General features: G+C 37.6%; 1 protein-coding gene across 32 annotated transcripts in view; it reads right to left on the bottom strand.

Annotated features, from left to right (window-relative positions):
• The window catches only part of EFCAB5 (EF-hand calcium binding domain 5), a 181311-nt gene that overhangs the window by 127356 nt on the left and 27804 nt on the right, over positions 1-26151 (bottom strand). The gene's annotated exons all lie outside the window — the stretch shown is intronic.

The raw sequence follows: 26151 nt of genomic DNA, 5'->3' as shown, positions 1-26151 counted from the left end.
CCAGAATCACTTCTTTATGGGAAAAGAGAATTGAGAACAAAAGGGTTTTCTTCTCCTTTTGTGGTTCTGTTTTATTATATAAGAAGAGAATATCCCTGACTTTCTGCTCCAAGATTTTCCTTTATGTTTCCTTGGCCTTATTAAGTTGCATATCTACCCCTAGATTAATAACTGGTAAAGGAAAAAGGGATTATGAATAGTTTTAACTAATCATAATTTATTCCTTCATGCCAGGATTTAGAGCAAGTTCCGGATATCAAGGGATTTCCATATGCTACAAAATTGAGGCTCAGTTAGCAGGCAAAAAAGTGAGGAAATGTCTGCTAAGGAGGCAGTGAAGAGTCTACCATATATATATATATATATATGGAAATCTAGGTTGCCTGGGTGGCTTAGTTGGTTAAACAACTAACCCTTGGTTACAGCTGGAGTCATGATCTCAGGTTCATGAGATCAAGCCCCATGTTGGGCTCCACTCTCAGTGTAGAGTCTGCTTCAGATTCTCTTTCCCTCTCCCTAGGTCAGGGAGATTGACCCCTCTCCCCACTCATGAACTCTCTTGTTCACTCTCTCTCTCTCAGAGAGAGAGAGAATCTTAAAAAAAAACAAAGGAAATCTGGATAAAATATGCTTATTAATTGTGACAAATGTGCCACTTTAATACAAGGTATTAATAATAGGTATAACTGGATGTGGGATAAACAGGGACTTTCTGTATTATTTTCATAATGTTTTTATAAATCTAAAAGTATTAAAAAAATAAAAGTTTATTTTAAAAAAGAAACTAGGGGTGCCTTGGTGGCTCAGTTTGTTAAGCAGCTCAGGTCATGATCCCAGCGTTCTGGGATTGAGCCCCACATTGGGCTCTCTGCTCAGCGGGGAGTCTGCTTCTTCCTCTCCCTCTCCCTGCTGCTCCCCCTGCTTGTGCTCTCCTCTCTCTATAAATGAATAAATAAAAATCTTTTTAAAAAAGAAAAAGAAACTAAACAAACCAAAAAAGAAAGGGAAATCACTTGGAAATTAAAAAGAATCATTGCTATCAACAAAACCATAAACACACTGCCTTGAAGATCAGCAAGCTGGAAGACCAGGCCAAAGCAGATAAAAAGGTCAAAGGAAATAAGAGAATGAAGGATAGATCCAGAACTTTTAATATTCGTCTTATAAAAGTGTTTAATGGAGTGAATCAAGACTAGAGAGATAAGGAAATATTTAAAGTGATAATGCAAGAAGATATTTTACTACTGAAGAAAGATACAAATCTTACCAAATGGAGTTTCTGTTTGGGATGATGAAAAACCTCTGGAACTAGACAATGGTGATGGTTGGACAACATTGTGTATTTACTTAATGACAGTGAATTGTACACTTCAACATAGTTTAAATGGTAAATTGTACATTATGTGCCTTTTACCATTATTTTTTTAAAAGCACCAAATAACAAATGCAAGATACATGATTAAAATACAAAAGTAGTCTTTGAGAACAATGAAGCCAGACCTACAGCAGAGCTCTGGACACCTGGCTCAGCTCCTGACTCACCTCAGTTCACTCACTTGGAGAAACAAGTCTGTCAGAAGGTCCACCAAAGCCATGGCTTTTAAGGACCTGGGAAGACACCTATGGAACCAGAGGTGGCAATTCACCAAATTAGAATTACTCTAGCCAACCACAACATAAAATCTTTGGAGAAAGTCTATGCTGCCTTACTTGATCAGAGGCAAAAATGTAAAGAATCTCAAAATGAAAGGACCAGTTTGGATGCCTTGAGAATCACTATAAGAAAAACTCCTTGTGGTGAAAGTTCTAAGACTTGAAGATCATTTTCAGATAAGGATCTACAAACAACTCACTGATTTGCACAGCCCTTCTGAGATTGTTAGGCAGATTACTTCCATCAATACTGAACCAAAAGTTAAGACTGAAGTCACCATTACAGGTGCTTAAATTAACCTTTTAAATAAATTGATTATTAGTTGTTAAAATTGATTATTAGTTGTTAAAAAACCAATGATAGATTTATAAATGATGATTTATACCTAGGATAAATGATATATATCCTAGGTATTAGCAATAACTGTTTAAGTATATAATTTTTTGAAGTTTCTTTCTACAATAGTGACAAAACTGGAGAATACCTAGAGATAAACCAAACAAAAATGTGTCATGACCAATATGAAAAAAAAACTATAAAACTTTTGGTATTGGCATAAGGATAGACATATGTAAATATAATAGAATTGAAAGTCTAGAACTAAACCCATATGTCTACGACCAATTTTTTTTTTAATTTTTATTTATTTATGATAGTCACACACACAGAGAGAGCGGCAGAGACATAGGCAGAGGGAGAAGCAGGCTCCATGCACCGGGAGCCCGATGTGGGATTCAATCCCGGGTCTCCACGATCACGCCCTGGGCCAAAGGCAGGCGCTAAACCGCTGCGCCACCCAGGGATCCCACGACCAACTAATTTTTGACAGAGGTGCCAAGATCATTCAACGGGGTTTGAAAAACTGTTTCTTCAGCAAATGGTGCTACAAAAATTGGATATCCACATGGGAAAAAAATGAAGTTGGACCTCTAGCTCCTATCATATACAAAAACTAACTATCCCTAATAGACATAGAGGGAACATTCTACCCAACAACAACACAATACACATTCTTTTCAAACACACATGGGATATCCTTCAGATAAATCATATGTTAGGCCACAAAACAAATCTCAACAAACTTAAAAACATAGATATCACATAAAGTATCCTCTCTGACCAAAACAGGATGAAGTTAGAAATCAATAACAAAAGAAAAACTGGAAAATTCACAAATCTGTGGTACTTTAAACACGCATTCTTTTTTTTAATTTATTTTTTATTGGTGTTCAATTTACCAACATACAGAATAACCCCCAGTGCCCGTCACCCATTCACTCCTACCCCCCCATCCTCCTCCCCTTCTACCACCCCTAGTTCGTTTCCCAGAGTTAGCAGTCTTTACGTTCTGTCTCCCTTTCTGATATTTCCCACACATTTCTTCTCCCTTCCCTTATATTCCCTTTCACTATTATTTATATTCCCCAAATGAATGAGAACATATAATGTTTGTCCTTCTCCGACTGACTTACTTCACTCAGCATAATACCCTCTAGTTCCATCCACATTGAAGCAAATGGTGGGTATTTGTCATTTCTAATAGCTGAGTAATATTCCATTGTATACATAAACCACATCTTTATCCACTCATCTTTCGATGGACACCGAGGCTCCTTCCACAGCTTGGCTATCGTGGCCATTGCTGCTATAAACATCCGGGTGCAGGTGTCCCTGCGTTTCATTGCATCTGTATCTTTGGGGTAAATCCCCAACAGTGCAATTGCTGGGTCATAGGGCAGGTCTATTTTTAACTCTTTGAGGAACCTCCACACAGTTTTCCAGAGTGGCTGCACCAGTTCACATTCCCACCAACAGTGTAAGAGGGTTCCCTTTTCTCCGCATCCTCTCCAACATTTGTGGTTTCCTGCCTTGTTAATTTTCCCCATTCTCACTGGTGTGAGGTGGTATCTCATTGTGGTTTTGATTTGTATTTCCCTGATGGCAAGTGATGCAGAGCATTTTCTCATGTGCGTGTTGGCCATGTCTATGTCTTCCTCTGTGAGATTTCTCTTCATGTCTTTTGCCCATTTCATGATTGGATTGTTTGTTTCTTTGGTGTTGAATTTAATAAGTTCTTTATAGATCTTGGAAACTAGCCCTTTATCTGATATGTCATTTGCAAATATCTTCTCCCATTCTGTAGGTTGTCTTTGAGTTTTGTTGACTGTATCCTTTGCTGTGCAAAAGCTTCTTATCTTGATGAAGTCCCAATAGTTCATTTTTGCTTTTGTTTCTTTTGCCTTCGTGGATGTATCTTGCAAGAAGTTACTGTGGCTGAGTTCAAAAAGGGTGTTGCCTGTATTCTTCTCTAGGATTTTGATGGAATCTTGTCTCACATTTAGATCTTTCATCCATTTTGAGTTTATCTTTGTGTATGGTGAAAGAGAGTGGTCTAGTTTCATTCTTCTGCATGTGGATGTCCAATTTTCCCAGCACCATTTATTGAAGAGACTGTCTTTCTTCCAATGGATAGTCTTTCCTCTTTTATCGAATATTAGTTGACCATAAAGTTCAGGGTCCACTTCTGGGTTCTCTATTCTGTTCCATTGATCTATGTGTCTGTTTTTGTGCCAGTACCACACTGTCTTGATGACCACAGCTTTGTAGTACAACCTGAAATCTGGCATTGTGATGCCCCCAGATATGGTTTTCTTTTTAAAATTCCCCTGGCTATTCGGGGTCTTTTCTGATTCCACACAAATCTTAAAATAATTTGTTCTAACTCTCTGAAGAAAGTCCATGGTATTTTGATAGGGATTGCATTAAACGTGTATATTGCCCTGGGTAACATTGACATTTTCACAATATCAATTCTGCCAATCCATGAGCATGGAATATTTTTCCATCTCTTTGTGTCTTCCTCAATTTCTTTCAGAAGTGTTCTATAGTTTTCAGGGTATAGATCCTTTACATCTTTGGTTAGGTTTATTCCTAGGTATCTTATGCTTTTGGGTGCAATTGTAAATGGGATTGACTCCTTAATTTCTCTTTCTTCAGTCTCATTGTTAGTGTATAGAAATGCCACTGATTTCTGGGCATTGATTTTGTATCCTGCCATGCTACCAAATTGCTGTATGAGTTCTAGCAATCTTGGGGTGGAGACTTTTGGGTTTTCTATGTAGAGTATCATGTCATCAGCGAAGAGGGAGAGTTTGACTTCTTCTTTGCCATTTTGAATGCCTCTAATGTCTTTTTGTTGTCTGATTGCTGAGGCTAGGACTTCCAGTACTATGTTGAATAGCAGTGGTGAGAGTGGACATCCCTGTCTTGTTCCTGATCTTAGGGGAAAGGCTCCCAGTACTTCCCCATTGAGAATGATATTTGCTGTGGGCTTTTTGTAGATGGCTTTTAAGATGTTGAAGAATGTTCCCTCTATCCCTACACTCTGAAGAGTTTTGATCAGAAATGGATGCTGTATTTTGTCAAATGCTTTCTCTGCATCTAATGAGAGGATCATATGGTTCTTGGTTTTTCTCTTGCTGATATGATGAATCACATTGATTGTTTTACGGGTGTTGAACCAGCCTTGTGTCCCAGGGATAAATCCTACTTGGTCATGGTGAATAATTTTCTTAATGTACTGTTGGATCCTATTGGCCAGTATCTTGTTGAGTATTTTTGCATCCATGTTCATCAGGGATATTGGTCTGTAATTCTCCTTTTTGGTGGGGTCTTTGTCTGGTTTTGGAATTAAGGTGATGCTGGCCTCATAGAACGAATTTGGAAGTACTCCACCTCTTTCTATCTTTCCAAACAGCTTTAGGAGAATAGGTATGGTTTCTTCTTTAAACGTTTGATAGAATTCCCTTGGGAAGCCATCTGGCCCTGGACTCTTGTGTTTTGGGAGGTTTTTGATGACTGCTTCAATTTCCTCCCTGGTTATTGGCCTGTTCAGGTTTTCTATTTCTTCCTGTTCCAGTTTTGGTAGTTTGTGGCTTTCCAGGAATGCATCCATTTCTTCTAGATTGCCTAATTTATTGGCGTATAGCTGTTCATAATATGTTTTTAAAATCGTTTGTATTTCCTTGGTGTTGGTAGTGATCTCTCCTTTCTCATTCATGATTTTATTAATTTGAGTCTTCTCTCTCTTCTTTTTAATAAGGCTGGCTAATGGTTTATCTATCTTACTAATTCTTTCAAAGAACCAACTCCTGGTTCTGTTGATCTGTTCCACAGTTCTTCTGGTCTCGATTTTGTTGAGTTCTGCTCGAATCTTTATTAACTCTCTTCTTCTCCTGGGTGTAGGATCTATCTGCTGTTTTTTTCTCTAGCTCCTTTATGTGTAAGGTTAGCTTTTGTATTTGAGTTCTTTCTAGTTTTTGAATGGATGCTTGTATTGCGATGTATTTCCCTCTTAGGACTGCTTTTGCTGCATCCCAAAGATTTTGAACGGTTGTATCTTCATTCTCATTAGTTTCCATGAATCTTTTTAATTCTTCCTTAATTTCCTGGTTGACCCTTTCATCTTTTAGCAGGATGGTCCTTAACCTCCACGTGTTTGAGGTCCTTCCAAACTTCTTGTGATTTAGTTCTAATTTCAAGGCATTATGGTCTGAGAATACGCAGGGGACGATCCCAATCTTTTGGTATCGGTTCAGACCCGATTTGTGACCCAGTATGTGGTCTATTCTGGAGAAAGTTCCATGTGCACTTGAGAAGAATGTGTATTCAGTTGAGTTTGGATGTAAAGTTCTGTAGATATCTGTGAAATCCATCTGGTCCAGTGTATCATTGAAAGCTCTCGTTTCTTTGGAGATGTTGTGCTTAGAAGACCTATCGAGTATAGAAAGAGCTAGATTGAAGTCACCAAGTATAAGTGTATTATTATCTAAGTATTTCTTCACTTTGGTTATTAATTGATTTATATATTTGGCAGCTCCCACATTTGGGGCATATATATTGAGGATTGTTAAGTCCTCTTGTTGGATAGATCCTGTAAGTATGATATAGTGTCCCTCTTCATCTCTCACTACAGTCTTCGGGGTAAATTTTAGTTTATCTGATATAAGGATGGCTACCCCTGCTTTCTTTTGAGGACCATTCGAATGGTAAATGGTTCTCCAACCTTTTATTTTCAGGCTGTAGGTGTCCTTCTGTCTAAAATGAGTCTCTTGTAGACAGCAAATAGATGGGTCCTGCTTTTTTATCCAGTCTGAAACCCTGCACCTTTTGATGGGGTCATTAAGCCTGTTCACGTTCAGAGTTACTATTGAGAGATATGAGTTTAGTGTCATCATGATATCTATTCAGTCTTTGTTTTTGTGGATTGTTCCACTGAACTTCTTCTTAAAGGGGAGTTTTAAGAGTCCCCCTTAAAATTTCTTGCAGAGCTGGTTTGGAGGTCACATAGTCTTTCAGTTCCTGCCTGTCTTGGAAGCTCTTCATCTCTCCTTCCATTTTGAATGAGAGCCTTGCTGGATAAAGTATTCTTGGTTGCATGTTCTTCTTATTTAGGACCCTGAATATATCCTGCCAGCCCTTTCTGGCCTGCCAGGTCTCTGTGGAGAGGTCTGCTGTTACCCTAATACTCCTCCCCATAAAAGTCAGGTATTTCTTGTCTCTTGCTGCTTTAAGGATCTTCTCTTTATCTTTGGAATTTGCAAGCTTCACTATTAAATGTCGAGGTGTTGAACGGTTTTTATTGCTTTTAGGGGGGGATCTCTCTATTTCCTGGATCTGAATGCCTGTTTCCCTTCCCAGATTAGGAAAGTTTTCAGCTAGAATTTGTTCAAATACATATTCTGGCCCTCTGTCCCTTTCAGCAACTTCGGGAACCACCAATTAAATGTAGGTTTTTCTTCCTTAGGCTGTCGTTTATTTCCCTTAATCTAGCTTCATGGTCTTTTAATTGTTTGTCTCTTTTTTCCTCAGTTTCCCTCTTTGCCATCAACTTGTCTTCTATGTCACTCAGTCGTTCTTCCACCTCGTTAACCCTCGTCGTTAGGATTTCTAGTTTGGATTGCATCTCATTCAATTGATTTTTAATTTCTGCCTGATTAGCTCTAAATTCTGCAGTCATGAAGTCTCTTGAGTCCTTTATGCTTTTTTCTAGAGCCACCAGTAGCTGTATAATAGTGCTTCTGAATTGGCTTTCTGACATTGAATTGTAATCCAGATTTTGTAGCTCTGTGGGAGAGAGGACTGTTTCTGATTCTTTCTTTTGAGGTGAGGTTTTCCTTCTAGTCATTTTGCTCAGTGCAGAGTGGCCAAAAGCAAGTTGTATTGGGAAAAGGAGAAAAAGAGAGGAGAGAAAGAAGGAAAGAAAAGAGAAAGAGAAAAAAAAAAGAAAGAAAAAAAGAAAAAAAGAAGAAAAAGAGAAAGAAGAAAGAAAGGGAAAAAAGGGTGGGGGAAGCAAACAAATAAAAAAGCAAAACAAAACAAAACAAAAACAAAACAAAACAAAAAACCCACGGGGGAGTATCTTCTGATTCTGTATACTTTAAGTCCCTTGACTTCCCCTGGAACTTGTCCTTCTAGCTGGTCTTCTGGGGGAGGGGCCTGTTGTGCTGATTTTCAGGTGTTAGCACTTGGGGGAGCTGCTCTGCTCCCTGCCTGGTGCAGGGCTCAGTGGGGGTTGTTTACCCCGTGAGGCCCCAGGAGGAACAACCGTAGTGGTGGGGCCAGCTCTGGAGCCCTGGATTCAGCTCCCGCAGTAGCTCCGGAGCTCTCTGTCTGCAGGGCCTGGAGGCTCCGGGGCGGGGCCGCTGATCTGCTCAGCTCGGGGTAGGAGCGTCCTTGCGGTCCTGGGCCCTCCTGGCCTCTGCCTGTCCCGGGGGGAGGCCGGATCCTGGGCTGTGTCCCGGCACCCAGTGCTCCTGGTCTGCGCGGTTGAATTCGTGCTCCCGGCCGCGCAGCCGCCTCCGCGGAGCCGCCGCTCGAGCCCCCCGAGCTGCTCCCGGAGCCTCGCAGCCCCCTCCACACGGAGCCTCTTCCTCCGCTCAAGCCCCTCCGAGCTGCTCCTGGCCGAGCAGCCCCCTCTGCGGAGCCGCCGCCCGAGACCCCCCCCGCCCCCTAGCTGCTCCGGGTCCCGCGGTGCGCGCTGCAGCCCTTAGGGAGCTGGGCGCATAGTTGCTCTGTTACTGTCCCAGGGAGCCTGAGGGCATCCCCGCCCTACTGGGTCCTGCTCCAACTCCCTGCGAGCCCCTTTCCGCCTGGGAAGGTTGGTGCAGCTCCTGCTTCTCCAGGACGGGGCTTTCCTGTCCTGGGGACACTCGCCCCGGCCTCAGCCCGGCTCCTCGCGGGGCCCCTCCCCCTTGGAGGCCTTTTGTTTATTTCTTTTTCCCGTCTTCCTACCTTGATAGAAGCATGAACTCTTTTCACTGTAGCATTCCAGGTGTTCTCTCTTTAAATCTCAGGCCGAATTCATAGATTTTCAGGATAATTTGAAGGTTTTCTAGGTAATTTGGTTGGGACAGGTGATTTGGAGACTCTACTCTTCCGCCATCTTGCCCCTCCCCCTAAACACACATTCTTAAACACCAACGAACCAAAGAAGAAATTACAAGGGAAATAGAAAATTCTTAGAGATGAATGAAAATGAAAATATAACATACAAAACTTATGGGATACAGTGAAAGCAGTGCTCAGAGGGAAATTTATAGCCATAAGTGACTACATTAAAAAAAGACCTCAAATCAATAACCTAACTTTACATCTTTTTTAAGATTGATTGACTGATTTAAGAGAGAGAGAGAATGTGTGCACGCACATGCATGTACATAAGGGAAGGGGCAAAGGGAAAGAATCCCCAGACCGACTCCCTGATGAACATGGAGCCCAGCTCTGGGCTTGATCTCACAACCCATAAGATCAGGACCTAAGATGAACCCTAGAGTCAGACACTCAACCAACTGAGCCACCCAGGCACCACCTAACTTTACATCTCAAGGGACTAAAAAAAGGAGAGCAAGATAAACTCAGAACTGAAACAGAAGGAAGGAAATAATAAAGATTAGAGTGGAGATAAACAAAATAGAGAATAGAAATAGTAGAGGAAATCAATAAAGCCAAGTTAGTTCTTTGAAAAGGCCAATAATTGATAAACATCTAGTTAGACTGGCAAGGAAAAAGAAAAGACACAAATAAGCAAAATAAGAAATGAAGGTGGGAACATTACCACCAGTCTCAAAGAGGTAGGAATAATAACCTAGAATAAGTGGACAAATTCCTTGAAACAAAAAAATTATCTAAACTGACTAAAAAAGAAATAGAAAATCTCAACATACCTATAGCAGGTAGAGACTGAATCAGTAATCAGTGCTCTCCCAGCAAAGAGAAGCCATGGACTGGATGGCTCCAACAGTGTAATCAAACATTTAAAGAATTAAAAACGGGGGCCCCTGGTGGCTCAGTCAGTGAAGTGTGTGATTCTTGGTCTCTGGGTTGTGAGTTTGAGCCCCATGTTGGGTGTAGAGATTACTTTATTTTTTTTTTTTAATTTTTTTATTTATTTATGATAGTCACAGAGAGAGAGAGGCGCAGAGACACAGGCAGAGGGAGAAGCAGGCTCCATGCACCGGGAGCCCGATGTGGGATTCGATCCCGGGTCTCCAGGATCACGCCCTGGGCCAAAGGCAGGCGCCAAACCTCTGCGCCACCCAGGGATCCCTAGAGATTACTTTAAAAAAATAAAATCTTAAAAAAGAATAAACATAAAGTAAAATAAAATCAATCCTTACCAAGCTCTTCCCAAAGAATTGAAGGGGACAGGATGGTTTCTAACTCATTCTATGAGGCCAGCATTAATCTAATACCAAAAGCAGATAAAGACAACACAAGAAAACTGCAGACCAATATTCCTTTTGAATATAGATGCAAAAATCCTCAACAAGATATTAGCAAATCAAATCCAAGAGCATAGTAAGAGGGATATTCACCATGATCAAGAGAAATTTATCCCAGATATGCAATTGTGATCCAACATAAGACAATCAGGGTCATTCATCACATTAATAGAATGAAGGGGAAAAAAAACCACATAATCATCTCAATTGACATAGAAAAGGTATTTGACCAAATCCAACATCATTTCATGATTAAAAAAAAAAAAACCCTCTCAGAAAACTAGAAACGGAGGGGAAATTCCTCAGAATGATAAATGATATTTATTTAAAAACCCCCAATTAACATCATACTCAATGGTGAAAGACTGAAAACTTTCCCCTTAAGATCAGGAAAAAGACAAGGATACACACTTTCACAGCTGCTATTCAACATTGTACTGGAAGTTCTAGCCAGAGATATTAGAGAAGAAAAAGAAATTAAAAGTCATCCATTTTAGGAAAAAAAAAAAGCCCTATATTTACAGATGACATGATCCTATATATAGAATATCTTGGAAAATTCACAAGAAAGCCACTAGAGCTAATAATGAATTCAGCAAGGTTGCAAGGTACAACACCAACACACAAAGTTAGTTGTGTTTCTGTACAATAGCAATGAACAACCCAAGAAGGAAATTTGGAAAGCAATTCCATTTTCAAAAGCACCTAAAAGAATTACTTAGGAATAAATCTAACCAAGAAGAATAAAGATATAAATGCTGAAAACCACAAACTATTGATGAAAAAAATTAAAGAAGACAAATAAATGAAAAAAATCCTGTGTTCATGGATAGGAAGACTTAATTTGTAAAGAGGTAAATACTACCCAAAGGGATCTATAGATTCAATGCAATTTTATCAAAATTCAACAGTCTCTTTCACAGAAATGGATGACCTGATCCTTGCTTTCATATAGAATTGTAAAGGGCCCTGAATGGCTAAAACAATCTTGAAAAAGGATAAACTTGGAAGGGGTGCCTGGGTGGCTCAGTCAGTTAAACAACTGCCTTTGGCTCAGGTCATGATCCCACGTCCTGGGATGGAGATCTGAGTCAGGCTCCCTGATCAGCAGGAAGCTTGTTTCTCCCTCTCACCACTGCTTGTGCTTTCTCTTGCTATCTTTCTCTCTCTCAAATAAATAAATAAAATATATTTTTTAAGAAGGATAAACTTGGAAGATTCACATTACCCAATTTTGAAACTTACTACAAAGCTAAAGCTAAAGTAATTAAAAACAGTATTAGAGGCATAAGGACAGACACAGACCAACGAATAGGACAGCCCATAAATAAATCTACATATATATATATACACACATATTTATATATGTATGTAAGTATATATGTTAATTTGTGTGTATATATATGTATTTTTTTCTTTTTTAAACTTTATTTTATTTAATTTTTTAATTTTTTAATGTATTTTTTTCAAGTCTACTCAATGGAGGAAGAACAGTATTTTCAACAAATGGTGCTAGGACAACTGGATATCCCATGCAAAGGATTTGGAAAGTTGGACTTTTACACCATATGCAAAAATGAACAAAAATTTAATGAAAGATTTAAACTTAAGAGCTAAAGCTATAAAACTCTCAGCTGAAAACTTGGGGAAAATCTTTATGACATTGGATTCAGCAATGACTTCATGGATATGACATCAAAAGCAAAGGAAACAAAAGGAAAAATAGATAAACAACTTCATCAAAATTAGGAAGTTTTGTGCATCAAAGGATAGAACGAGAAAGTGAAAAGACAAAATACTGAATGAGAGAAAATATTTGCCTATCTGATAAGAAATTAATGTTCCTTAACATAAAGAATATAAAGTACTTCTAAAATATAACAACAAACAACCCAATTAAAAAATAGACAAAGGACTTTTTAAAAAAATATTTTATTTATTTATTTGAGAGAAAGAGTGAGAGATCCAAGCAAGGGGGAGGGGTAGAGGGAGAAGCAGACTTCCTGAGTAGGGAGCCTGATACCAGACTCAATCCCAGGATCCTAGTATCATGACCTGAGCTGAAGGCAGACACTTAACCAACTGAGCCACCCAGGTGCCCAGACAAAGAACTTTAAGAGACATTTCTTCAAAAAAGATATACAAGTAGCCAATAAACATATAAACAATGCTCAACACCATTTGTCATTAGAGAAACACAAATCAAAACCACAATGAGAGGATGCCTGGGTGGCTCATTGGTTGAGCAGTTGAGTGTCTGCATTGGGCTCAGGGCATGATCCCAGTCCGGGGATAGAGTCCTGCATTGGGTTCCCTGTGGGGAGCCTGCTTTTCCCTCTGTTTATGTCTCTGCCTCTCTCTGTATGTCTCTCATGAATAAATAAATAAAATCTTAAAAAAAAAACCACAACGAGATAGCACTTCACTCTTACTAGGATGGTTATAAAAAATTAAGATAAAAACAAAATAAGTATGGGTGGGAATGTGGAGAAATTGGAACTCTGGTGCATTGCTGGTAAGAATGTAAAATGATGTAGCCGCTGTGAAAGAGTTTGGTAGTTTCTCAAAGGATTTAAACATAGAATAACATATAACTAAATAATTCCACTCTCAAGTATATATCTACAAAAATTGAAAGCAGAGATTTGAACAGATATTTGTACACCAATGTTCATAACAGTATTATTCACAATAGGCAAAAAGTGAAAACAACCCAAACATACATCAACAGATAAATGAATAAATAAAATGTATATACATGCAGTGGAATATCATTCAGCCATTAAAAAGGAATAAAATTTGATATATGCTACAACATGGATGGACCTGGATATCCAAGGAAAAATATTGTAGCTAGAGTAAGCAAATTCATAGAGATAGAAAGTGATATAGATATCACTATGAATTGGGGAAAGTAAAAAAAGGGAATGTATTGTTTTGGGTAGAGGTTTTTTTTTTTTTTTTTGGGTAGAGGGTTTTTGTTGGGGATAATGGAAATGCCTTGGCTATAAACAGTGATAATGATTATACAATATTGGCAATATATTTAATGTCACTGAATTGTACACTCATAAATAGTTAAAATGAAAAATATTATGTATATTTTACCACATTAAAAAAAAGAGCATAAAAAAAAAAAGAGCATCACCATGATTCCAGAATCACTCTCATGCTACCTCTCCAGTCACAGCTTCCCTCCAAAGTTAACACTAACATTCCTTCCTTCTTCCCTTCCTTTCTTCCTCTCCCTTTCCCTCTCTCCCCATCTTCTTTTCTACCTTCTTTCCTTTTTTTCTTTCCTTCTTTGGTAAAACTTCCTTGACTTCCGGCACTATAGATTAATTTTACCTGTTTTTGAACTTCATATTAATGGAATCATTCAGCATGTGCTCTGTTGTATCTGGTTTTGCCCAATAATTTAACTACTTTTATCCACATTGCATGGCAGTAGTTGTTATTCACTGATGCATAGTATTCTATTGTATGAATATACTATACTCTTAAAATTCAGTCCACTGGTCATAGACATTGGAATAGTTTCCAAATTTGGCTAGAACAAAAAAGAAGCTGCCATAATCATTCTCCACATGTCCTTTGGTAGGTGTATAGATTCATTTCTCCAGGAGTATAAATGCTGAAAATGAGGTATGTTCAGGTTTATAAATAGTGCCAAACAGTTTTCTGAAGTTATACCAATTTAGATTCCCACCAGCACTGTATGAAAATCCCTGTATTCCATAACTTTGCCAACATTTGGCACTGTCTGCTTTTTAAGTTATTCTGTTGAACACATAATTTTATCTCGTGATTTAAATTTGCATTTCTCTGGTGACTCATGAACTGGAACACATTTTCCTCTATTTATAGGCTATTTGAATGTTCTCTTTGATGACGTTTCTGTTCAAATCTACTGTCTATTTTTCTGTTGGGCTTTCTTATTGATTTGTAGGAATTTTCTATATAGTCAGTTAAAAACCTTTGATGAACAAAGGTACAGTAAATATCTTTTCTCAGATCCTGCTTGCCTTTTCATTCTCTTAATGGTGATTTCTGATGAACAGAAGTTCTTTTTTTTTTTTTTTTTTAAAGATATATTTACTTATTTTGAGAGAGAGCAAGCAAGTGGGGCAAGGGGGAAACAATCTTTCAAGCAGACTTCCTGGAGAGGACAGAGCCAGACATGGGGCTTCAGCCCACAACCTACGAGGTCACAACTTGAGCTGAAAACAAGAATCAGAGGCTTAGCCAAGTGAGCCATCCAGACACCCATGAACAGAAGTTCTTAATTTTAATGTCTATTTCCCAAGTTTTTCTTTTATGTACAACATTCTTTGTGTTCTGCTTAAGAAATCTTTGCCTACTCTCAAATCATGAGAATATTCTCCTATGCATTTTACTAAAATGATTAATTGTTTTATTATTCACATTTAGGTCTAAAATATATAGAATTTATTTTTGTGTGTGGGGTAAGGTAGGACTCAAAATACATTTTTCATCATTTCTGAAAACACCTCTTGTTTTATTTTTTTAATTTATTTTTTAAAGATTATTTTTATTTATTTTTTTAAGATTTTATTCATTTATTCATGAGAGAGAGAGAGAGAGAGAGAGAGGCAGGGACACAGGCAGAGGGAGAAGCAGGCTCCCTGCAAGGAGCCGGATGTGGGACTCGATCCCCAGACTCCAGGAATACGCCCTGCGCGGAAGCCTGGCACCAAACCGCGGAGCCACCCAGGGATCCCCCACCTCTTGTTTTAAATGTAGGACTTCCAATTGGACTATTCTGTTCCATTTGCTTCTCTATACTGATGTCATTATCATGCCATCCTAATTTTTGTAACTCTGTTACAAATCTTGATATTTGGTGGTATAAATCCTTCCACGTTGTTGTTCCTCAAGATTTCCTTGACTTTTTTGGGTCCTCTGCATTTCCACATACATTTTAGAATCAACATGTCAATGTATACACATACAGACACATATATAGAGAGCCCTGAGAAATTTTGATTAGAATTACATTGAATCTAGAGATCAATTGAGGGAGAACTACTGTCTTAACAATATATATTAAGTCTTGTAATTCATGACATGAGTAAGGTATATATTTCATTTATTTAAGACAGCTTTAATTTCTCTTGGCAAAGCTTTGTAATTTCAGAATAGAAGTTTTGCTCATTTTTGGCTAGATTTATTTCTAGATATTTAATGTTTTTGATGTTATTAAAATGGTATTAAAATTTTTTATTTTCTAATTATTTCTTGCTAATATGTAGAAATATAATTGTTTTTGTGGGTTTTGTTTTATTTCTTAAAGCCTTTACTTTGAAACATGATGGAAAAATCTTACAGCTACACACAGAAAAGTAAGACATGATCACAGTTGAAAGTGAAGACAATATAACCAGAGAGGTTTAATGCCTGTCAGCAAATGTTTAAGCTAAAGTTCTGAGTGTGACAAGCAGGGCTGAAAGCAATGGTAATTAGTGTTCTTCTCCTTCTTCTTCAAGAGAATCCACATCAACTGCCTCATAATCTTTCTCAAGGCCAGCTATGTCCTCATGGGTTTCAGAAAACTCTCCTTCCTCCATCCTTTCACCCACATACCAGTGAATGAAGGCATGCTTGGCATATATTAGGTCAATCTTATGGTCCAGGTGGGCTCAGGCTTCAGCAATGGCTGTGGTGTTGCTCAGTATGCACACAGCTCACTATACTTTGGCCAGGTCTCCACCAGGTACCACAGTAGGAGGCTAGAATTAATGCCAATGGGGCACCAGTCCACAAACTGGATGCTGCAATTGGTCTTGATGGTGGCAATTGGCAGCATTGACATCTTGGGAAATCACAGGCAGCAAGCCATGTGTTTTTTTTTATGACAAGGGTCATATTTCACCATCTGGCTGCCTGGCTCAAAGCATCCAATGGTGATCTGTGCTACAGAAAGCTATTCATGGTAGGCTTTCTCAGCAGAAATGACAGGGGCATATGTGGCTAGAGGGATGTGGGTGCAGGGATTGGGTACCAGGTTGGTCTGGAATTCTGTCAGATCAACATTCAGGGTTCCATCAATCTGGGGGAAGCAGTGAGGGAAGACACAATCTGGCTAATAAGGTGGTTAAGGTTAATGTAGTTTAGGCATTCAATATCAAGGCTGCTTCTTCTTCTTTTAGGAGAGAATCAGTGAGCGCATATGCATGTGCGTGTTTAGGGGGGCAGAAGGAGAGAAACTTTCAAGCAGACTCCTTGGTGAGGGCAGAGCCAGATGCGGGGCTTGATCCCACAACCCATGAGATCATGACCTGAGGTGAAATCAAGAGTTGAACGCGTAACCAACTGAGCCACCCAGGTGCCTCAATATCGAGGTTTCTGCAACAGATGTCATAGATGGCCTTGTTGTCTACCATGAAGACACAGTCAAAGTGCTCTAGGGTGGTGTTGGTAGTAAGGACAGTTGTAGGGCTCAATTACAACAATTGTGGAAACTTGAAGGGCCAGGTAAATGGAGAACTCCAGCTTAGAATTCTTGCCATAACTGACAGAGAGATGTTCCATCAGTATGGAGTTTGGAGGTGAACCCAGAACCAGACCTGTGCACTGGTGAGCCAGTTTCTGAATTCAGTCCAAGACAGGGCCAATGATCTCCCTGCCGATGGTGTAGTGCCTTGGGGAAACAACTTCTTTGCCTGTGGTGAGGCGCTCAGGGTAAAAGAGCTGGTGGTAGGTGCCAGTGTAGACGTCATCAATGACTGTAGGTTCCAGATCTACAAACACTGCCCTGGGCACATGCTTGCCAGCACCCATCTCACTGAAGATGTTGAAGAAATAATCTCCTTCCTCAATGGTCTTGTCACTCAGTATCTGGCCATCAGGCTGGATGCCATGTTCCAGGCAACAGAGTCCCCAGCATGCATTGCCAATCTGGACACCAGCCTGGGCAACATGGATGAAGATGTACTTATGCATGATGGCTCCAGGTAGCAGGCACAGGTGACAGGAGCAGTCATAGGGTCCCAGTTACCATCCCTCACAAGCTAAGAGTTGAGGTAAGTAATGCATGAAAGTTATTTTTTGTATACTGACTTTGTATGCAGAAACCTTGCTAAATTTATATCGATTACTTTATTCAATTATGTTATCAGAAAAAAAAGAGACATTTCTATCTTATTCTTACTAATTTTTATAACTTTTATTTCCTTTATTTGTGTTCTTGCACTGGCTAAAACCATGTATTTTTTTAGGAGGAATGATCTGTTTTTAACACACCTTTAGAAATTAAGACACATTAATGCAGGGACTCTGTCTCCCAGAGGTTAGAACAGTGTCAGAAAACATAGTAAGAACTCAATTACTTGATAAATGAATAAATGTTGTGTTAAAAAATATTATGGACATTGGAATCACAGATACCAGGGTTCAAATTCCATCTCTAATCTTTCCTAGCCCAGTAATTTAGAACAAGTTACCCAGTTTAGACTCAGTTTCTACCTCTGTAAAATGGAAACAATAATCATACTTTACAAAAAAAAATAATAATCATACTTTACAAGATAGTCATGAGAAAATTATATATGTGTATATATGAAATTATATACTCTAAAACATCTATAGTTATTTTTTAAAGATTTTTATTTATTTATTCATGAGGGACACAGCGAGAGAGAGAGAGGCAGAGACACAGGCTGAGGGAGAAGCAGGCTCCCTGCAAGGAGCCCTATGTGGGACTCGATCCTGGATCCTGGGATCACGCCCTGGGCCAAAGGCAGATGCTCAACCCCTGAGCCACCCAGGAGTCCTATAGTTATTATTTTTATTGGATGAACTCACACAGAGAGAATGTCTAGAGTGAGAAGAGGACCAGGAAAGGAATCTTACACAACATTTAAAAAATAACACACATGTTTATTAAAATCAGGGTTTTTTTGTTGTTTAAGTCAGGATGTTATTGCTGCTGCTCAAAGGTCATTGCATGACTTATAAGTCTTATGCAACATTTTTAAAGAATAGACAAAAAGAAAAGAACATGGGAATCTGAGGAGTGACTAAAGAGTTGGGAGGAAAATAGGATAGATTAGAATCATAGAAACCACAAGAAGAGTTTCAAGAAGGGTGTATTATTAAAGACCTTTTCAATTTCAAGCAATAGAAATCCATCTCATAGATATTAAATTAAAAATATAAAATATTAGTTCATATAGCTGGAAAATCCAGGAATATAACTGTTTTCAGGAATCACTGAAATCTACCTCTAGTTTCTAATTTGCTCTGTTGAATTTTTAGGCAGGTTGTCCTCAGATATTGATAAAAATGGTCAGCAGCAGCTTTAGATTTTCATAATCTTTATAATCATTGATTTTAAAAATTTGCCATTAAAATTCCAGTTTAAAAAAATCTGGTTTAAGGCTTTAATTGACTTGGTATAAATTATTTGCCAATTTCTGAACCATTCACAGCATTGAAGGGGTGGTGAATATTCTGATTGATCAAGTTTGGATCACCACCCATCCCTAGAAATAAAAGGATGAAGCCAGCCACATTTAAATCAAATGGATTCCAGAATGGGAGAAGATATTTGCAAATGACATATCAGATAAAGGGCTAATGCCCAAGATCTATAAAGAACTTATCAAACTAAACATCCAAAAAACAAATAATCCAATTAAGAAATGGGCAGAAGACATGAACAAACTTTTTTCAAAGAAGACAAATAGCCAAGAGACACATCACAACTGATAAATTATTGAACACTACATCTGAAACTAATGATCCACTATGTGTTGGCTAATTGAATTTAAATAAAAAAATATACAAATCAAAACCACAATGAGATACCACCTCACACCAGTGAGAATGGGGAAAATTAACAAGGCAGGAAACAACAAATGTTGGAGAGGATGCGGAGAAAAGGGAACCCTCTTACACTGTTGGTGGGAATGTGAACTGGTGCAGCCACTCTGGAAAACTGTGTGGAGGTTCCTCAAACAGTTAAAAATAGACCTGCCCTACGACCCAGCAATTGCACTGTTGGGGATTTACCCCACAGATACAAATGCAATGAAACGCCGGGACACCTGCACCCCGATGTTTATAGCAGCAATGGCCACGATAGCCAAACTGTGGAAGGAGCCTCGGTGTCCAACGAAAGATGAATGGATAAAGAAGATGTGGTTTATGTATACAATGGAATATTACTCAGCCATTAGAAACGACAAATACCCACCATTTGCTTCAACGTGGATGGAACTGGAGGGTATTATGCTGAGTGAAGTAAGTCAGTCGGAGAAGGACAAACATTATATGTTCTCATTCATTTGGGGAATATAAATAATAGTCAAAGGGAATATAAGAGAAGGGAGAAGAAATGTGTGGGCAATATCAGAAAGGGAGACAGAACGTAAAGACTGCTAACTCTGGGAAACGAACTAGGGGTGGTAGAAGGGGAGGAGGGCGGGGGGTGGGAGTGAATGGGTGACGGGCACTGGGTGTTATTCTGTATGTTAGTAAATTGAACACCAATAAAAAATAAATTAAAAAAAATAAAAAAAAATAAAAATAAAAAAATAAAGCAAATGGATTAAGGACAGAAGGGTGGTTTCCCAAAGAGATGTTGGACAGACAAAAAAATATTACCATTACAGAGGAAGTGGTCAATAGTGTCAAAAATGCTGCAGAGAAATCAAATGATATAAGAAGTAGAAGGTATATTTACCATCCAGTTATTCTTCATGACCTTAGGGCAATTTCTGTGATAAGAATGGAAGGAACTAGGACTTCAGTGGTTTGAAAAGGGACTTGGAGGTGAGGTATAAACTGGAAAAGTGGACAATTATTTCAAAGAATGTGATTGTGAAGGGAAGGACTTTTCTTTACAGTATGATAGTCTTGACTATATTTAGAGAGTGAAAGGAAGGAAAGGTAGGGCAGCCAATGTAGAGAGGAAAACAGACACTACAGGAGAGAGATTAGATGATGGTCCTTAGGATCTGAGGAGCTATGAGAGATTGAGATAAAAAATATGTAATAAACTTGGATGAGGTGTTTCCTACACTTACTGGAGGGCATTCCCTCTAATAGCCTCTATTTTTTTGTGGGATAAAATAAATATTGCTAAAACTGACAAATGGTGTGATCATAGGCTTGAATGTGCATAATAAAAGTTTGAAATAATCATTATGGAGGTGTAAGGAAGCATATCACAAACAGATAAATGAGTTTCCAAGTAACATAGAAAGTCCATCTGAGATGGAAGACCACATATTTCTGTTGGTGTTAGCACATTAAATTGTATGACTTTTTCCTAGCATAACTCTGGGTTCCCAGGACCAAGCTAACTCAGGCTCTGAACAATAAGCTATCCATTTTTAGAATATATATATTTATTATTATATATAATAATATACATATATATTGGCTGTTGAGGTGATTGGAATAAAAAACTTAATGGGAATCTTAAAGTTTTTTTCTCACATGGCCATGGAGATGGAATATTTCAGGCCTTTTCAAATATTACCCACTAGTCAATTTGCCTCTGTGTGTTGAAAAAGATACCAGTGCCTAGCTCAACCACAATAGGATCAGGGCCATGTATTGTTAAAGTCTTTTGCTTTTGTTATTTCATGGATGCAGAAGAAAGGAAGAAATAGATATGGAAATTATTTTTATACACATTATTTTTAAGATATTGATTCATGCCTCAATAATTAATTCCTCTCAAAAATTGTACTAGTGAAATAAAAGGGCAAGGGACCAGAACCTCCATATTATAGAGCATTTAAAAAAAATCTTATTAGTAAATATTTAAGACCTATAAGTATAATGATGACATAATAGGTAGTCATGTATCTACTCTTAGTTTAAAAAAGAAATTACCTAAATATTAAAGCCTCTCATACACCCCTACTTTAATAGAAACTCTATTCTGAACTTCATGCTTATCATTTCTCTGCATTTGTTTATATTGTATCAAAGCAGTATAATATTGTTCTTCTTGCTTTTAAATTTTGTAAAAATTATTTCATGCATGTGTATTCTGTGACCTTTTTAATACTTAATATTATGTTTGGAAAATTCATCTCTATTGAAAAGTGTAGCTCTAGTTCATTGATTTAAAATTTTTTTATTTTAATTCCATTTAGTTAACATACAGCATTATATTAATTTCAGGTGTACAATATAGTGATTTGACAATTCCATATATCACCCAGTGCTCATCAGGACAAGTGCATGCTTTAATCCCCATCACCTATTTCACCTACCCTCCCCACCCTTTCCTCATTTGTTTTTTTTTTTTTTTCCTCATTTGTTTTGTTTCTTAAATTCCATATATGAGTGAAATCATATTGTATTTGTCTTTCTCTGATGGACTTATTTCACTTAGCATTTTACTCTAGCTCCACCCATGTTGTTGCAAATGGCAAGATTTCATTCTTTTTGATGGTGGAGTAACATTCCGTTATATATCACATCTTCTTAATCTATTCATCTATTGATGGACACTTTGGCTACTTCCGTAGTTTAGCTATTGTAAATAATGCCACAGTAAAACACTGGGGTGTGCATGTATCCCTTCAAATTAGTGTTTTTGGTTTTGTTTTGGGGGTAAATACCCAGTAGCAGACTGCTGGATCATGGGGTAGTTCTATTTTTAACAGTTTGAGGAAGCTCCATACTGTTTTCCACAGTAGCTACACCAGTTTGTATTCTCACCAACAGTACACAAGGTCCTTTTCTTGCATCCTTGCCAACACTCATTGTTTCTTGTGTTGTTGATTTTAGCCATTCTGACAGGTTGGAGGTGATATCTCATTGTAATTTTGATTTGCATTTCCGTGATGATGAATGATGTTCGTCATCTTTTCATGCGTCGACCATCTGGATGTCTTCTTTGGAGAAATGTCTGTTTATATCTTCTGCCTATTTTTTAATTGGAATATTTGGGTTTTGGATCTTGAGTTGTATTAGTTCTTTACATATTTTGGATACTAACCCTTTATTGGATATGTCATTTGTAAACATCTTCTCCTATTCTGTGGATTGCCTTTTAGTTTTGTTGATTATTTCCTTCACTGTGCAGAAGTTTTTATTTTGATGTATTCCCAATATGTATTTTTTTCTCTTGTTTTCCTTGCTTCAGGAGACATATCTAGAAAGAAGCTGCTACAGCCGATGTCAGAGAAGTTACTGCCTGTGCTCTCTTCTAAGACTTTTATGGCTTCAGCTCTCATATTTATGTCTTTCTTCCATTTTTAGTTTATTTTTGTGCATAGTGTAAGAAAGGGGTCCAGTTTCATTCTTTTGTATGTTGTTGTCGATTTTTCCCAACACCATTTTTTAAAGATATTTTTTCCCAATGGATATTCTTTCCTGTTTTGTCAAAGATTAATTGACCATATAATTGTGGGTTTATTTCTGGATTTTCTGTTTCATTGATCTATGTGTCTATAGTACCATATGCTGTTTTGCTACAACTTTGTAATATAATCTGAAGTCCAGAATATGATGCCTCTCCAGCTTTTCTTTTCTTTTTCAAGACTGCTTTGGCTATTCAGGGTTCTTTGTGGTTCCATAAAAATTTTAGGATTGTTTGTTCTAGTTCTGCAAAAAATACTATTGGTATTTTGATAGGGATTGCATTGACTATATAGATTGCTTTAGGTAATAAAGATATTTTAACAATATCTGTGCTTCCAATCCAAGAGCATGGAATGTCTTTATATTTCTTTGTGTTATCTTCAATTTCTTTAACCAGTGTTTTAAAGTTTCAGAGTACAGATCTTGCACCTCTTTGTTTAGATTTATTCCTAGGTATCTTATTATTTTTGGTTTGAACCAAAACTAGTTTTGAACAAACTAGTTTGTTCATTTGTGACTGCTTCACAGTATTTCATTATATGACTGTATTGAAATGTATTTATTCAATCTCATTTTTGGTGGGGAGCTATCCACAAATATTTTAAAATTTGTTTTATTTATTTACAATTTCCCCTAGCCTTATTGAGAATACTCTGAAGAATAATTTTAAATCCTACCTAGATAGTATCCATTTTTCTGCCCAGGAAAAAATTAAGTATTTTGATTTCCTCTTTGGCTAATTCTCTTATTCCAATATAGAGGTAGTAAAGAGGGTAGTATAGTGCTTTCCCTTTCCTCTCAGTTAGATCTGTCAACAAGTTAACCACATTTTTGAGGGGGAGGGGATGTTTCCACTCTGGTTCATCACAATGCACATTAATATACAATAATTTTGTTTTTGTTTTAAATAAGTGAAAAAGAGAGCAATCCTTTAAAGTCTGCGGATTCTAATGTTACTCTCTTTGCTTTTACCCTCTCCAGCATAAACCAAAGAGGATCCCCTCCTGCTTTAAAGGTAGTGTTACAGATGTATAGCAACTTAATATCTACCCATCTGCCATGGCTCATATGTGCATTCACACATGAACTATGACATTCTCTATCTTGTTGCAGACTGCTAGTGCTTCTCTAGTGTGCTTGGCTAAGCAATAATCCTAGTGTTTGTACTGAAATGCAGAGTGGAAGAGATATGTATTTGGTTACAACTCCAGTCAAACATTTCTCTCATAGAGCCGTAAGACCAAGAAAAGAAAAGTAGGCACAGCAATAGTGGGGTTAATAAATTAGAATTCTAAGCAAGCCTATGTGGAGCTGTTTTTTGAGTGACCTCTGAGTTCAAGGATCAAAAATTACAGCACTGCCCAAGGGCAAATTAATTCTGAGGTCCTGTTGAATATAGTTCAAACAGGTACTGGGTTTTTGAGCAGGTCTATGCATGGGCATTCCTAAATCTTTTATAGATTGATTGATTCATTTACACATTCACTCAATAATGCCTCATTTTGTGGCAGGCATATGCTAAGCACTGAAATTCTTTTTCAGGATTACCTTCCTAAACTCTTCATAGCATTAAAAGCCTTTCAAATTCTTCCCCAACATGTATACCTTCACCCTTGTATTAATCCATCTTCTAACATTCAAAGACTTATTTGGGCATTAATGCTTTCAACTAAATAAGTAGGAACACAAAAGAATTCTGTATTCATATTTTGAAAGGTCCAGCCTTAGAAATGACTTTCATAATTTCTTGCACTTAGTACATGGCCTTGGTACAACCCTATTTAAGGACATATATAGGAATGAATTATTATCCACATTATAACAAGCTTTAGCAGATTCTTTCTTCACAAGAGGGCTTATAACATTAGTGGGATTGGCTGCAGATTAAACTGGTGCAAATTGACCCAGCAGGGCTACTCAACTAAATGTGTGATGTTCTTAAATACAGGCCCTGTCTGAAACTCAGCTGGCTTGATTCTTAACATTTGTACATAAGGCAGAATTACTATACAGAAAGAAGGAGGAAAAGAAGCACTATTAAATACTGTTGGAATTAAGATTCAATAGCTTTAGGAAAATGCATTTTCCTACAAAACTTTGTTAATAATAGGGCTATGAAATAAGAATAGAATTGAGCAAACATATTTTCTTTTTTTAATATTTTATTTTTGAGTAATTTCTATACCCAACATGGGGCTCAAACTTAAAACCCTGAGATCAAGAGTTGCATGCTCTACCAACTGAGCCAGCCAGGCACCCTGAGCAAACATATTTTCAAAAAACGACATCTCAAAATGTAAGTTAAGCTCATACCTTGAAAAGTATAATAACTAGGGTAAAGAAATGAACTTAAACACAATATTTTCTTTGCAAAGATACGTATTTGAGTGCATTCTGAGAGCTGTCTGACAAGATAACATCATTTTAATTTTGACAAGTATATAAGAAGAATAAAGACACTTCCTTTGATATATTGAAACTGCATTAAAAGTTCCTATTACCACTTCTTGTACATACATAGGCAGACACATGCATGTGCACACACATGTTTACAAAGGGAGATTTAAAATATTAGGCTTCATAGTGACTGGCTACTAGATAAATAAATACATTGCATTGCAACTGATTTGCAATAAGCAACTGCAATTTTTCAGCATATATCATATACTGGGATGAAAAAACTCAAACAAAACACACTTCCTACTATCATACTTTGAAAAACAATAACAGAAATGGAAAGTACAAGAACAGGAAATACCACAAACTCTTGATTGATTAGTTTTCTAGCGAGGCAATAAATTATATGATGGAATACAAGTGTGAAGTTTTGCACATGCAAATTTGGTCACAAACCGATTAAAATGAAAATCAATTTAAATTTATAACAATTCTGTTTGGCATGTTTAAAATGAAAGAATCCACTTAAAAACCTGGCTGAAGGACACCTGGCTGGCTTAGTCAGAAGAACATGCAACTCTTGATCTCACCCACCTTGGGTGTTGATTACTAAAAATAAATAAACTAACTTAAAAAAAAAAACCTGGCTGAAATGATTAGGGTAAAGGTAAAGTAGATGTAGTGGTAACAGTGATGGAGGGTGGGAGTGAAGAAGAAGTAAAATCAAGAAACTGGGATGGGGGGAGGGGCAGGTGACAAGGGACTTTCCAAGAAACTTTTTAAAACTTAGTGAAGCTACAAAAATATTACAAAAATTTTTTAATATTACAAATTTACAATAGAAACAGAATAAGTGTTGGAAAGTTTGGTTCTTAAAGTGCATATTATATGTTAATAATAAAAAAGAGTAAATAATTGTTTTTAAGTGGTTTAAGAGACAGAAAGCCCTTTGGAGAAAAGCAAGCACCT

Source organism: Canis lupus, chromosome 9, assembly GCF_011100685.1.
Source record: "Canis lupus familiaris isolate Mischka breed German Shepherd chromosome 9, alternate assembly UU_Cfam_GSD_1.0, whole genome shotgun sequence".
NCBI lineage: Eukaryota > Metazoa > Chordata > Mammalia > Carnivora > Canidae > Canis > Canis lupus.
This window is presented reverse-complemented; position numbering and strand designations above follow the sequence as displayed.